The sequence below is a fragment of the Trachymyrmex cornetzi genome, unplaced genomic scaffold, assembly GCF_001594075.2.
Source record: "Trachymyrmex cornetzi isolate Tcor2-1 unplaced genomic scaffold, Tcor1.1 scaffold406, whole genome shotgun sequence".
NCBI classification, from domain to species: Eukaryota; Metazoa; Arthropoda; class Insecta; order Hymenoptera; family Formicidae; genus Trachymyrmex; species Trachymyrmex cornetzi.
In genome coordinates this window covers 128,409-144,456 of record NW_017298811.1, presented here as the reverse complement: position 1 = coordinate 144,456, position 16,048 = coordinate 128,409, and the positions used below count along the sequence as shown (strand labels likewise).

Sequence of the window (16,048 nt, the reverse complement as noted above, 5' to 3'; positions counted from 1 at the left end):
GAAAAATCGTTTCACGTGTTTCAGCGTTTTTTTTTAATGTTGGAAGTTGTCGAAATATTTGACCGTCCCGGTACATAATTGACACCCTGTATATATATACATATATATATATATAATATATATGCATGAAAAATTTACGTTGACGCAAGTTTAGAAAAACTGCTAAGAAACTCGCATGTAATCAGAGAACTCGTATTCAGTTACCCAATTCCGGCAATTTGCGATACGACTCGCGAAAGAAGACTGCACTAATCGCGCCGACGACAACCATGTATTACCAACGAGCTAATTATGGTTGGCTTGGCATGAGATAGTGGGCTCTCATTATCATCCTGTAGGATTCTTGGGTAACCGGTAGCAGAGTAAAACCCGCTCCGTTTGCTGCTCTCTTTAGTAAAGTCGAGTTCGCGATAAGGATCGATAATGTCGTTCTACCTATCATTTACTGCGAATCGTAATAGCTACTCTTCGCTATGCCTTTTGCATTTAAACACGTTAGTCTTCTTGCTCACTTTTCTCGTTAATCTTTTTTTTTTCCCCTGACTTCACGGGAAACGTACTCCTCGCGCTTGCACGGCATATTTAGGAGACTATGATGGAATAAAATATTCGTCCTTTTAGTTCCTGTAAAAATATTGAAAGCAGTACAAAGAGGTCTACGTTATCGGCTTTGTTTCTTTTCTTGTTGCATTAACACATGCCATCTCTTCGATATTTAAAATTCACTTGATAAAAGAGTTGTAATCGATATGATTTCATTTTAATACTAAATTCAAAATCAAGGTAATAAACGAAAACGTGGAAAAATTAAAGATATATAATTAACATTCCATCTTTTTTTATTCATTATATTTAAAAATCGAAAATAAAAGCTGAAGTATTTAATGATAGAAATTAAAACGTGATAAATTGTTCTCTCTGATAAAATTTTCGATTAAAAAAAAAAATCGATTCTAAATTAAATTGAAAAATTTATTTTTGCTGTTGATTTTCACCTTATTTTAAATTATTTTGCGCAATTGTGTCTACTGTATGCAAGCAAAATGAAAAGATGTAACAATGAAATATCATTGTTTGATTAGTGACATCTCATTTTATAATTTATAGCTTCTATCAAATGATTCTTTTACTAAGGCGAGTCATTCGTTTTCGTTTATGTGCAAATATTTCAAGTCAAATAAAAGTGCATTAGATAATCTCATGAAAAGTGCTTACATTCTAGGCATAATGACTCTCACATTAGTGGCGAGAAGAGTGGCGCCGTCGTTGGCGACACATAGCAATCGGCAAGAGCACCGCTCCCATGAAGAAGCCTCTTAAAATAATTACGACAATCCTTAATCGTCTGTAAACTCGGAGAAAATGCCGCTCGTTTGGCGAATTGCACGTGGCGAATTGCGCGCGACTAGTAATCGATAACGGAATCGAAATGTCCGGAGAAATGCTATCAAAACGGGATGAATCGATCAAATTGAAATAGCACATGTTTGTATAATATTCATGACGAACACATTATAGGGAAATAAGACATATACTTATGATGTAAATAACGTAAGGAAATTTTAACGATTCTTTTGTTGTAGAAATGAATTATTTTGACCTCGTTTTCTTGCAATAATTAGAATTTTCTACAATTTTAAATACGGAGTCATATAATAATGGAAAACATAATGGTCTTCATTATTTGCTCTACTATTATTTTAAAATTTATGTAAAATTGTCATATATTGTTTTTACAAAAATTAGAATTTTAATATAATTATTACTTTTAATTTTTATAATAAAATAAATTGAGAAATAAAATAGAGAAATTTCAATTTTTACGTTCAAGTAGAGGTATATCGAGAGAGATATGTACTAAATTTTAATAAATATTTATTTGAATAATATTAGCTAAATATTTGTTAAATATAAACATATATTTATTTGATATAAGAATTATTAATTTGATTTAAATATAATTTTTTTTTTATTCAGTAAATATTTATTTTCTCTGAATGAATGTTAGGTTATTGCTATTCAAACAAATATTTATTAAAATGTAGTACATTTTTTCTCGATGTATTCTTTCGTTTTTACAATTCGAATTGAAATGCAAATTAAATACATTCTAGAAACGCTTGTAAAGTATTATAATAGACGCTGCTGGAAGACTCGTTAACATATTTGTTTTTTCTTAATATGATTTTCTCGAGATTGCGTGGTAAATGCGAGTTACATAGGGAGCATGTTCTAGAGACCAGGATAGAGCTTTTGAAACATGCAACAAGTCTATATTTCGCGTGGTGAGTCTGGTGGCCAATCGATGGAATCAATTTGCATAATGTATACACGCGAACGCGTATGCTCGACAATGCCTCGATGTGCCGGAGTTGCTTTTATGCATATAGTGATAGAGGAATATCATTGACGTATCACTAACATCAATAAAATTGTGCTGATGAGGCGAGAAACTTACAAAGATAAAAAATTTGACTATATTTAAAATATGCGCGACTAACACACTATCGATTAATGATTAAAGATTCTCTCTTGAATAATAAAATTATAAAACCGTATTCAAATTACAAAATCTCGAATAAAATCATGTTTAATATTAAATTATTTTAAAACGAGAAATTAATATCATTCCGAATAAAATCATAGAATCGTATTTTATGTTAAAATGATTTACGATTCTCTGTATTTGTAAAACAATTTAATGTTTCAAACTTTAACGAGTTCACGCTTTAAGCGAGTTTACAGTTTCTCCAAGTGAACGATTGTCAAACTAATGATGCTGCAGGACACGGTTCTGTTGTTTTAATGTACTTTCAAATGAGGTGGAAACTGATTTAAACTGTCGCACTGTGTCTGGTAACGACAATTAATAACGCACGGTTAATGTATCATAATGTATCACGTACATCCGACTTGTGTAACAATATATTGTGTGTAACGATGTATGTTGTTACAATGATTGTACTTTATACGAACATTTTTTATGTTAAGCATTTTTCCTGTTAGTGTTTTGATCTTTCACAAAAATAAACGAGAATTTCATTTGATAAATTATTCGAGAGGATGTAACGATAAAGTAGAATTTAAATCGTTTTAACTAAAAAAGACAATACTTATACAGCTTTGACGTATAGATGAGGATATTTTTGAATGTTTTTGGTAATTGACATAAATTTATCACACATTACTAAATCACTACGAGTTATAAATAACTTTCAGACAAATCTTATCCTTATGTATAAGAACAATCCGGGAAAATTAATTTCTTAGATGTATTGATTATTTATTAATCACAAAATATACATTCATGATTAAGAGAATGCATTAAATTCTATAATGCAGAAAAGAGCATATTAATTTTTTTTAATTATTAATTAAACTTGAAAGTAAACACTTTGTTTTAAAAATAAAGAAACATTAATTACGTATTTGTCTATAAAAAATTCAACATTATGTAAATTGTTATTAGCTTTTTCAACATATTTGCTTCAATTGTTTCAAGTATTTCGACAGTATATCTGCAAACCTATCATAAGTTTATCTATTAAATTAAAAAAACGAATTCAATTTGCTTATTATGTAAAGTCGTTTCTTCGATCAATCTTATATGTTCTTTAAAAGAAAATAAATTTTTGTTTTAAATATGTATATATAATTAATTTTTCTAAGATTTATAATAAGTATACTTTAAGATACTATATCAAGAAAATATTCATTGTTAAAGATAACTGTTATTCAAAAGAAAAAATGAGTAATCGTTTTTCTTTGCAATAAAATGATATTTTTCTTTATGTAGATTGCATCAATGACCGACAAGTTTAAAAAAAAATGACTTACATCATTATCGCTTTCATCCTCCATAATTACCGTTAGAAAAATACGAACTTTTTCAGAATAAATGTTAAAGAGCGTAGGGGGTGATGTTTTGACAGGTAGCGAGGTAAATCTGAGCGAGTGGGGAGGCAAAGGAGCGTCGTATGTCGACCCGCACGATGCACGGTCAGCGATCGAGTGACAGCGCGGGTCTCGTCAGCCGGGCGATGCGTCGGTTGGTCGGTTCGGCCGCGGTCGTCTGCGCGGCCGAAGGTCGCCGAGGAGGGCCGACGGCAGGCGAGCGCCAAGCTCCAGTATAGCGGAGCGCTCCGGACGAAACGTATTCAGTATATGTTAAGCAGGCGCGCGCGATACGAGTTGTCACGTTTACTTTCCGCGAGCGCGCCGCCATCGCGCATCGTCGTCGCTGCCGACGACGATCAACATCTTTCTTTCTCTCTCTTTCTCTCTTTCTCTCTCTCTCTTCCTCTCTCTCTCTCCCCCTTCCTCGGTATATAATATATACATCGAACGATAACGTTGCGCATTACTTTCGCGTATCTGGACATGAAAGAAATTTGAAAAACCAAGTGCGCGCAACGATAAGCGGAAAAGCGTTCCATCCTCCTTCTCTTTGGTTTCCGTGACTCGCGGTTTTTAAAAGCCGCGCGTGTTCGAAGGGGGAAAATGTCGCGACGAAAGTGAAGACTCTGCGTAAGTACTCTCTTGCTCCCTCCTTTTCTTCGTCTTTCCTGCTGCATTATTTATCGTTTCCTCTCTCTCTCTCTCTCTCTCTCTCTCGACTTCTATCCCGTTTCTCCCTCGCACCTCTACTCCGTTCCACCTCGTACTTCTTCTCCCTCTCCTCGTCTTTTTCGCTCTCTCCTTCTCTCTTCTTCGCACCGACGTCGTCTCGTGGGGTCAGTGTCTGCTCGATCGGATCCTGAGCAGGAACATACCGGCGGACGAGGAGGAAGAGGAGGAGGAGGAGGAGGAGAGGAGGACGATCTCTTTCCCTCGGCGCGACTCTACCTCGGAGACTGCAACCGTTTGTGACGCGCGCTCGCGCTCGCGCTCGCGCACCACGTCCTTCAAGGATCATCGTTTTCGGAGCGCTTCGTTTTTCGCGCCACGCGGTACGCGGCGGCAGAAATGTGATGATGTGACCCGACACGTCGACGGCAACGCATATCGCGCGGCACCGTCGCGGAATCGACAGCGAGCAGATCGATTATTGGCGCCGATTCGACGCGCGGCTGTCGCCCCAGGAAACTCTCTCGCTCGCACTTTATCACTGTCCCTCCTCGCGTAGTATCACTTGCCTTTTTTTTTTCGCTCATTCCCCTCCCCTCCCGCCTCCTTTTTCTCGGCTATATCATTCCTCGTCTCTCTTCCTCTCCCGCGTGCTCTCGCACGCGCTTTTTCCATCTTCCATTACTTCTACGGTTCTGCCTGCCTCTTCCTCTCTCGCACTTCGCTGCCGCCGTAGTCTCGCTCGCTTCGCGCCGCGTATTTTCTCGCGAGCGAATGCGAGAAAAAAGAGAGTAGTCAGCAGGCGATTGATACCGCGCCGCGCGCGAAAGAGACACGCCACTTTGGTGGAAACGAGATCGGACTAGCCGTGAGTTTATGTTTTTGTTTATCACGGACCGACTGCACCGGTATAAAACTACACGCTGCACTGCACTGCTGCGCGAGAGGAAGTTGCAAGTGGAACGCCCATCGGAAGGACGATTCGTCGCTGGAGGCGTTCGAGAAAGGTAAATGTCTCGATTTCTTCTCCGTTTTGTACGAAGTAGAGATCCTGTGACAGAGACGAGATTACCACGAACCTGGAAATCGGGGAAAAGTCAGGGAAACTGGAAGTTAAGGAATTATGCAAAAAGATGAACAAATTCTTGACTTTAAAGAAGTTTAATACGCACCTACAGAATTTCGAAACACAACCAACTTAACAATTAAAAATGCAAGCAGTGTCAGCAACATTAATAGTAATTTACATTACTGTGTAAATTGATCTCTCCACAAAATATTTAACGGTTTTCAAATCAGGACGAAACTGCAACAAATTTCAAAATATTGAAAGCATCAGAGAAAATTATGAAATTTTAGGATGAAGGATTTCTGGTAATCCTTGTACAGAGTCTAGTTACGAGATGACAAACTTTTGATTAACCTGTCGTTTTTGTCAACGTTAGTAAGTTGGAATGAGTAAGATAGTATAAGTTAGACTGAGATATATAAAAACTTTGTTATGAAGTCTCCAGTATATACGTATATTATATATATATATATATATGTATATGAAGCACGCGTTACCGCACTGAAATTCAAAACGAAATTTCGAGAGGAGTAATTTCTCGAATCTTATTGAATAGAAATTAGGATTCGATTCGAAAAAAGAAAAGTATTATAAAAGAGAGTATATTTTTTAAAGATAGAAAAGGCTGACAAATGGATTAAAACGTAGTTGTGGATGGAAACACAATAGTTTGTTTTCGAGCAATTATATTAACAAAACACGCTGTCTTATTGTTAAAATTGGACAAATATCGAACAAAATGTATCGGCGAAAATGTATGTTCAAAGTCGACGAACTGAATATGTATATCAGCATACATACATAAAATGTACGCAGTACTACATACGCGAAAATGTTATTATACGTGAATACATTTTACCTAACACCGTCAGAGGCGAGTTGATTCATTGTGGTGATCAGTATTGTCGACTTGAACACACAATATTGTCGCGTACGTTTGTCACGCAAATGTGAGAGCGCAGAATGACTAGCCACTATTGTACTATTACTTTCGGTATATATAACTTCTCGCTGAGCTGCATTCGTATATTTGTCCATTTCAGCAACAGGCGAGCTTTTTTTTCATCTACTTCACATTTCCCGTTACATTAATTTCAAAAACTGCGCTGCAATGTATCACTATCCTCGAAAATCAAGCTTATCTCCTATAGAAAAAAATTATTATTATCCAGAGTTGATTAGATCCAACAGTTTTAATCCGCATATAAGTTTATGTATGTGTATTTACCATGTATATAGAAAAATATCGTTCTACTACTAACAATAGGAAAAATGATTACTAGGTTTACTTTTTTTTTCATTTAAGTAATGATTATATTTTTAACAAAAACATTTTTTTTATAATAATCTTAAAATACACTTATTACAAATTTTAGAAAAACTCACAGAATTGATTTTCTCTTGAAGAATATTATAAAATTTTTTATCGAAGAAGTGATATTTATACACTGTAAAAAATAAAATGTTAATTTTAACTTATAGTCGTATAATGGACTTTCTGAGACAGAAAAATGTTAATTTTTACATTTTTGTATGCCTCAGAAAGTCCACTATACGACTGTAAGTTAAAATTTTATTTTTTACAGTGTATAATAAGCAAATCGAATTTGTTTTTTAATATAACAATCTTAAAGTATTAAACTTATTAGGATTTAAAAAATATATTTTGAATAAATTTGATGCTTGTGGTGAATTTACGGTAAATTTGCGGATGGATTAACTTTTTTGAAACAATTAATTAATATTTAAATGTAGTATGTATTTTTCTGTGCGCACTGACGTGCGACCTGTGTGTTGCAAACTCGTGTTCTTTTTTATATAAATATTAACAAGGTATTACGGTACCTGTAATTCTAAGAACACAAAACATACTGATGTTGGATTTTTTTCACATTAAGATGTCCATTCCTTCGCTCGTACAAGGTAATCATGCGTTCAAAGAAGCTTGTTGTATAATGATTCTTAGCAGGTAGCACGATACTTGGCAAATGATCATTTCTTTACAGTGAGTGAATTTAAATATATTGCGAATGAATTTAATTACGAGTACATTAGATAAAATTTATCGCTGGCGTTTTGCCGAAGCTGGCGTTTCCGCGAAACGGTTGACTCGCTTTGTGAAACGAACATGCATAGTGAATGGAGACGCGCAAAACGAACATAAAACACATGCAGTGCATCATGCATTGCAAAGCACTATAGCCATTGATAGATAAATACCCATGAGGTTCCAAATCCACCGAATATTCCTGCGTTAAAAAAGCATTTGGAATATTTCTTTATTTATACTTTTTTTGTTGTATTTAATTTATTGTTGTAAAAATATTTCCATTGAGTATTATCTTTATAAAAAAGCGAATTACACGTGCCTTTTTAATGAGGCTTTATTACAGTTTTTCTTCTATGTATTGTGTATTAATAGTTTGAAATTATTTCTCATGAAATGAAATTTATGAAGTAAACTTCAAGTTATTATGTAATCTAAAATTTCTCTTTGAGCAAGGTCGAAAATTTAAGTTAATCGCTAAATAAATTTTCGTTTCTTATTTACGTTAGAAACGTCTTGAAACGTTATTTGTCGGCTCTTTGATTTTTATTTAAATAACATCATAATTAAATTGCTGATTGAGCTTTTTGTAGAACGAATTAAAAATTTGAAAGTAGAATACATCTCGCCAATTTTCGTTTTACGAAATGTTTTGTATAATAGTGAATAATCGTTATTCAGCAGTGGATTTGATGTAATAATGTAGCGTATTATAAATTAGATGGCTATAATGTAAATTGCAGCAGACGGTTTTCCAATGAATGCTCTTACGCATAGCGCACGTTGAACCTTAATTTTCCGAAAGGGGTGCATTATGCGATTGCATTTAACGAGAGGATATGTGGATGTTCATAATACTTTTTCTACATATCGTTTATCGTTTATTTATTGACTTTTGTCATTGGCGATGGACATTTATAATATAATATATTGCCGGAAATATTTTTTAAATCTGTCTCTCTTTTCTTCTCTTTCTTGCCATTCTTGATTATATTTCGAAATAATTTAGTCTATTGCATTAATTTCTAATGATTGTCATATTGCTTTTATACTAATTGTTTCAGAAAAGCAACCTGTTAAAAAAATCTTCTTTTCAATTTATATGAGATATATGACGTTTAAACATTTTTCAAATATTTTCAAACGAAATTACTTTGTATTCCATTGCAGGCCTGAAATGTAAATTTCATCAGTTTCGGATACAAAACCACAATTTGCCCGTTTCCGTGAGTCACTTGATTTGTAAGGCTTTCGCTTTTTATCACGGAAAAACAAACGAGAGAAGATGGCACTATCTTGCCGCTCGAAAGCCCGCGACTTATTCTCGTAAGAATGAAAAACAGTACTTATTAAAGTTTGTCTCCAGCTACGAGAAAAGTGTCACTGAACATTTTACTTAATTTTTTTCTCTGCTCGTATTTGCTTTTATTACGTTTCTAGAATCATAGTCCTCGAAAGAAAAACGTTCTTCTTTTCATGATGATATTCGCGACGTGTAATTTCTCGTATAATGAGTCATGGAAAATGATTTTCCATTTTCATGTTTGCGTCTGAATACACAATGTGTATTAAAATCGAGCGATGAAAATTGGTTTCTAAACGTTTCCGTCACGAATATTAAGGTTGAATGAGTAACTTTTTAATATTTAATATCAGCTCGATGCTAAGTTTCGTTGCGTGGTGAATCAATTACAATTTTATCATTTAAATTATGACGAAAAAATTCGAATCAATTTTACATAATATATTCTCTCTTGAATTAGCATAGCGCGCGCGCGCGCGTATATATAAAACATTTACGTAATTTCTAATTCTTAATATGTTTAAAGAGAATTAATAAATTATAATTATATATTATAATGTTACTATAATTTATATCATCATATTGTTATCATTATTTTAATTATAATTTATTAATTTTAATTATAATTCTCTTTAATTATATTAACAATTAGAAATTACGTGAATGTTTTACATATGCGCGCTATGCTAATTCAAGAGCCAAGTTTTTTTCATGATTCATAAAATTAACTCTATTAGTGTAATTAATTTTTTATTAAGCTGATGCTATTTACCTTTCTTACATTTTTTTTCTGCTTTATTGAAACAGTTTTCTGTTTCAATAAAATAGGATAACTTTGGCTTAGTCGAGATAACTTGGTCTAAATTAAAAAAAATTACTTGGAAGTTTTATGTCTCGATTTTAATATACGTTCTACCTGGGTATTAGTAAAATTTGAACGAAAGTTGTGTCATTTTAAAATACGAATTTGTCGATTAATTTTGACGAAATTTAAAAATAAATAAATTAAACAATTTTAAAAGTGATTTATTCTACATTGCAGCATATATAAGCACGAGTTAAATGAGTCAAACATTCATAAATCTAACATGGCGTGAAAAGATTGTTTGTTTGCTGCAATCCTGCTGAGAATTTGTAACGAAAATGCATCTCTCTCGAGGGAGTTAAAAGAGTTATATACGAGATATATTTTATCTGTCACGTTGTGTCTGACGTGTATTAAAAAACAATGTGTGTTGCTTTATCTTCCTTAATTACTTACGCCAAAAAAACTATACCATAATTTAATTTGTAACATGAGAGTATTAAGAAGACGTGTGTGTTTTTTATTTTTTTTTTTAAGGAAAGATTAGGTAATATTGTAATTAACTTGAAAGACATTTTCTCTCATAATAATCGAGAGTGAAAAGTAAATTCGAAACTGCAACAGACGGAATATTAAATTTCATTTAAAATTAATAAAATTTGGTACATTATCTCTTTAATTAAAGGATCCAATAAAAATTATTCAAATTCAATTTTAATGATTAAATATTATTTCATAATACTTTTCATTGCTTTATTATTGAAATTGAATGTGAGAATATTTTGGACGAGATATTATAACCGAACTGTAGTCAGAGATAAGCCATGAGCCCCTCACTAGATTTTCCCTCGTGGGACTTACCACGTATTGCTTCGGGCTCTTTAATTATTCACGATACAGGATTCATAACGGCTGGTGTGTAAAGTATCTAGATACAATATATCTAGTATATACTACAGGGAGGTATACTGTTTCGTACATTAAACCATTGATCCGTTTTAATACATGAAATCAGAATTAGAGAACCTAACATATTAAATCCTCGTATAATTATGCATTATAATAAGTATATTTATAATAAATAGTTCGCTTAACAATTCACTCTTTAATTTGAAAGAAATGTTGAAGTAACACATGAATCTGCTGTTGAATTACTCGAAATTATTAAAGTCTCATTACTAATTCAATTCTGTAATATAATATTGTGAATTATCATTAGGAGTTGTCATATAGTATTTTGTTGTTGTGAGTTTACGGTATTAATTTTTAACAGTTTCTGTATCTCGTATTGATTTATCACTGGCTTCATACAGCGAAGCGCGCAGCGTCTTCGTCAGGAAAATAAGTCATCGTGACTGGTAGCGAGACGAAAGCCGCATTAGTCGGTCCGCATCTGTCAATAATTATTATCACGGGTGCGCAGTGCGTGCCGCGCGTTTCACAGACTGCCGCTGCATGCACGTTATCTGAGAAAACACGAGGCGAATGATATCAACGACCCGTAGTGAGGGGGGAAAGAGAGGGGAGAGAGGGGGGGAGAAACGTCTCAGAGAAGAAGATCGGAGAGACGAGAAAGACGAAAGTTTCATGATACGAAACGTTTTCGGGAACTTACTTGGCTATGATTGCTATGATGTGCGTTTCGTTCGCGGATACAAGAGCAATCACAATGTCACAATAATTTATCGTAAAAAAGCAGTAAGTTATTATCGTGCTATCGGAATATAATAGTAATTTTAGATAAATTAACAACATCATGAGGAGAAATACCTATTAGATATTTTTCTATTTGATAATAATATTTAAGCATTTATTACACAGATTCATAACAAAAAGTACCCTGTGCTGGGGTGGAGACCCAGTTATTCTTATGTATTTTGAGTCGCTGATATGAATTTGATATCGAAATAGGACCATCCAGGGTAAATTTTCAATCTAGAGCGAAAAAATGACTCATTTTTCCCATTTTGATCCATTTGCCCTGGATAGTCCTATTTTTATGTCAGATTCGTATTTAGCGACTCAAAATATATAAGAATAACTGGGTCTCCACCCTAGCACAGGGTACTTTTTTTGTGGGCCTGTGTTATTTTTGGATTACATACTGAATTCGTGAATTACTTTTGGGCTGACATCAAAAACATGGATAATAAAATCTTATTTTTTAACCAGCTGCAATCGAATCTTTGTTCAGAAAACTTCAGTCTTTGCGAACGATCGCATTACCTTTCCGAAGAATTACAACGAACTCTAAATTGATCCTGTCGATAAGAGAAAGAGGCTGCAGTCACGCGAGCCAGCACTCATCCGGAATACTTTCTCGATTGGTTTGATATATTTTAACAATGACGACTCTCCTGTTTAACTTTCACTTGAATCGTTTTGTATTTTGCCATTTCGAAAATGCCAACACCGTTGATTCACAATATTCATTATTTTACGATAACACTCATTATTTTAATGACAATAAAGAATGAGGTATGTATATGTATATATCTATATATATGTATGTATATATGTATATATATATATATGTGTGTATGATATTAGAGTAGTTAATTTCTCTAATTATACGACTGATATTAGTTCTGCAGGAATAATGTATTTAACAATAGAACGTACAAAACGGCTATTATTATGATTACAATATTATGCTTATGTAGATACTTTATGTAATCCTTAGATATGGAAGTATTTTATCTTGCTACGTAAAATGTTTCTAGTCCAGCGTAATTTAAGAGTAAGTATTCGTGTAGGTATCTCTATAGATCTACAGATTAGAATATTAGAGTTATATTTGCGAATAGCGGAATGTGACTCTGCAAGTTCATCAAATTCATCGCAAATTCTGAATTGAGTTTCCAGATAACGATAACTTCTTGGCGCCTTTATATATTGACAGCTTATCTCTCGTAATTTTCATTAATTCCGATTTGTATAAGCGACAATTGCGATAAAGGTAATAAACGTATTTGCATGTGTAGCCTTGACGGAAGTCGTGTCTTTACATCTTCAGATATTGAAGATTCTCGTTTACCAAAGCGATCATTAAATATTTCTCCGTCTGCGTGCGCATATTTGCATAAACATCAATTATGTAATTAATACCAATAACGTTAAAGACATGTAATGAATATACATGAAACGGATGTACAATTCGTATGATAACTATGACGCGATAAGATCTTGAACTTTGCGCTTCTTGAATTAAGACCAGAATTTCAGACTGGATTTCTGTCTCCAATTCACATTTTTCTTGTTGATTTCCCGTAAAATATATATATTACATTTATCGATAAATAAAAGAAAAAATGGTATTTTAATAATTTATGGGATGATCAATCTATCATCGATTTTCATAAATTATAAAGAATGAATTTTTCCACCGCTACAATGATATGTTTATCGTTGGTTTTTTATTAGCGCTATAAAAGAGAATACAAACAATAATCGTTACATTGATAACGATATATTTCATCATGTCATGCCAATGATTGTTAATTATAATGTGTTTTAAAATAGTTTTTTTATTACAATGAAAAAATAACGGCAAAATACAAATGGGCGTTAGCAGTCAGTGCTGGATATTATATCGCGCAATGCTAACTAATACCTACACTGAGAAAAAAATATAGTCAATTTTAATAAATATTTAGTTCAATACTGCCAAATAAACATTTACTTATCGTAAATAAATATTTGTTCAGTAAAAAAAAAGATTGTTAAATCAAATTAATATTTCTTGTATCAAATAAATATATTTTTAAACTTAATAAATATTTAGTTGGCAGTATTCAACTAAATATTTATTAAAATTGACTATATTTTTTTTCAGTGTATTAATATGTCACAAAATCAATTTTGTATGTTTCGGCTCACTATTTGAGCCATCCTCAGTAACAAAAAATTATCGCTCATCGCACTATACAATCTGTCGAACTGCGTCTCGCACAATCGTAGTTCCGACCTCCAATAATGCAGTCGCAGTGGAAATGTGGTGAGAGACAACCATCTTCAACATAGTCTAATGTTATGCCAACCAGTTGCTTAGCTGAGTGGAACAGATAGTGGAACTCAAGCCCATCTCCAACAACGATTGCATGCGGATTCAAGCATCGTCAATCCATTACAACAAATTTAAAGTTTTTTTATTATTTCATCGCAAAAATTAATTTTGTTAAATAAAGAATATTACAATGTCATATTTATTGAATTTAAATTTTAACAAAGTAAAATGTTTATAAAATACAAATTAACTATGTGACATATGGTTTGAAAACAAAATATACCAGAAAATTATTTTATGTATCTATTTTTTAAATTCGCTAGATATTGGCAATATTATATTGCAGTAAAGGAAAATCAATGAATTAAAAAAAGGAGTATAAATTTCTATATACGCTAGCTAAATATTAATAACGGATATTTAAGTATTATAATTAATTTTTGCTACAAAAACGTTGCGCAATTTGTCTCAGTAGTAAAATGATTTAAGAAATGTCGGTTTTATATTTAAATGTATATCATACATATAATTATGCATAATATATTGTATGATATAATATGTACATAAATATGTATAATATATGCAATATATGTATTGTATTTAAATACATCAAAATTATTAATGTATAACATAGTGTTAAATGGAATAGCTTAATGATAAATTTTTTTTAATTTTCTTTTAAAAATCTTTTATCCTATAACATCGATGATTTCATACTTTTCTCGTAGACATCAAAATCATCATTCAATTCTTCATATCGATTTATTATTGTAAATATGCGATTAATTTTTTAATTTGCATTTTACAAAGTCAGTTTCGTATTGTAAAATGTCATGAATAAATGTTTATCCATGCCTTCTGCGAATAAATCTAGTTACAAACTAATTTACTTATATAACGCGTTACACACATATATAAATGTATATTTACATTATACGAAATTATCAGCTTATCATGATACAATCGAATGATAACATCGTCGCACGAGTTATGATATCAGAAATATTATAGCACGTGCTTCTACTTACAACCGTTCTCGCGAATCATCGATTGGAAAAGAAATGTGAAAAAATGGAAAGAAAAGGATCATTGGCAATTTGACATGATGATGAGTCGTCTATACTGTGAACAGTAAATTTCATCATTCAAATTATCATTTTTTGCTAAATTATTCTTCGTTACGCCCCTTTCTGTCTGTCCGGGTTCCTCCCGGGTGGTTGTTGATGAATTCTCATGTGCGCCACCATATTATGAAGTTCTACTAGGCGTCTGCATACAGGGCACATAACCATGTTTCTGTCAGGAGGTCCACTCCCGTTTCGGTTAGGAGGTACATTCTTGCCTCGGTAAGGAAATGCATTATTCCTGTTTTGGTTAGATTCATTCTCAGATGATTGAGATGGCCGGTTCTCCATGTTATGATTTGAATTCTAATCGGTAAAACAACTGATTAGGTAAAAGTAGTCTTATATGTAGTTTGCGAATAAATGTTTGCGTATTTGCCTTATTTTTGTATCAATGCAATATGTATTCTGAGAAAGTGTTGAAAATAATTTTTTGATATTTTTTGGTATGCTACTATACAGTATAGTAACATACATAATGATTTATGTATATATGTATGTATAACTTAGGAATAAGAAAATATAATTTAAATCGGACTCTCAAACATTACAATAATAAATAACAATAAAATTAAGGGTAATGAGAATCAGCGCAGGAAAAGGTGCGCATAAATTTAGTTAGGAATAAACTTTAAAATCTTAGAAATCTACCAATTGGTCAAAATTACTGTTGTGTGAAATTAGATTCTAGCGCGATTATTTCAATATATTCATTTATATAGGGGAGAGTTGGCTAAGTCGTACCAACGGTTAAATCGTACCTCCATTGTATTTTCTAAACGAAACATTTTTTTTTAAAGATAATGACACTGATGTGACGCTGGTAATGTAGGTTAAGAACTATTATTTTTGTTTTGTCTTCGAGTCGTCTGTTTACGAGTTACATTCAAAATTGATTTTGTCTGATCTAAGTTTTGATATAATTTACCTAAGGTGTTATCAGTACAAGGTGGGTAGTTGAATTATAGTGTCCTTCATAGTTATAATCGATATTTAAACTCTTTTCGAGTATAGCATCAAATTAGCAAGATATTTATAAGTTATGTTGTTATTGGCAAATTTGTAAAAATATAGGGAGTTCGGTAAATCGTACTTGTCGCTGGTCTTTATATTGTACCGGTACGATTT

General features: G+C 32.6%; 1 protein-coding gene across 2 annotated transcripts in view; it reads left to right on the top strand.

Annotated features, from left to right (window-relative positions):
• The first annotated feature begins 3,967 nt into the window (after positions 1-3,967).
• Positions 3,968-16,048, top strand: part of LOC108764279 (uncharacterized) — a 134,356-nt gene continuing 122,275 nt past the window's right edge. The window contains exons 1-2 of one of the 2 annotated variants that reach the window (XM_018512429.1): positions 4,518-4,527; positions 5,303-5,573. The gene's annotated coding sequence lies outside the window, so the exon portion shown is untranslated. Of the gene's footprint in view, positions 5,574-16,048 lie in introns of both variants that reach the window. The other variant, XM_018512428.1, reaches the window with a different exon arrangement.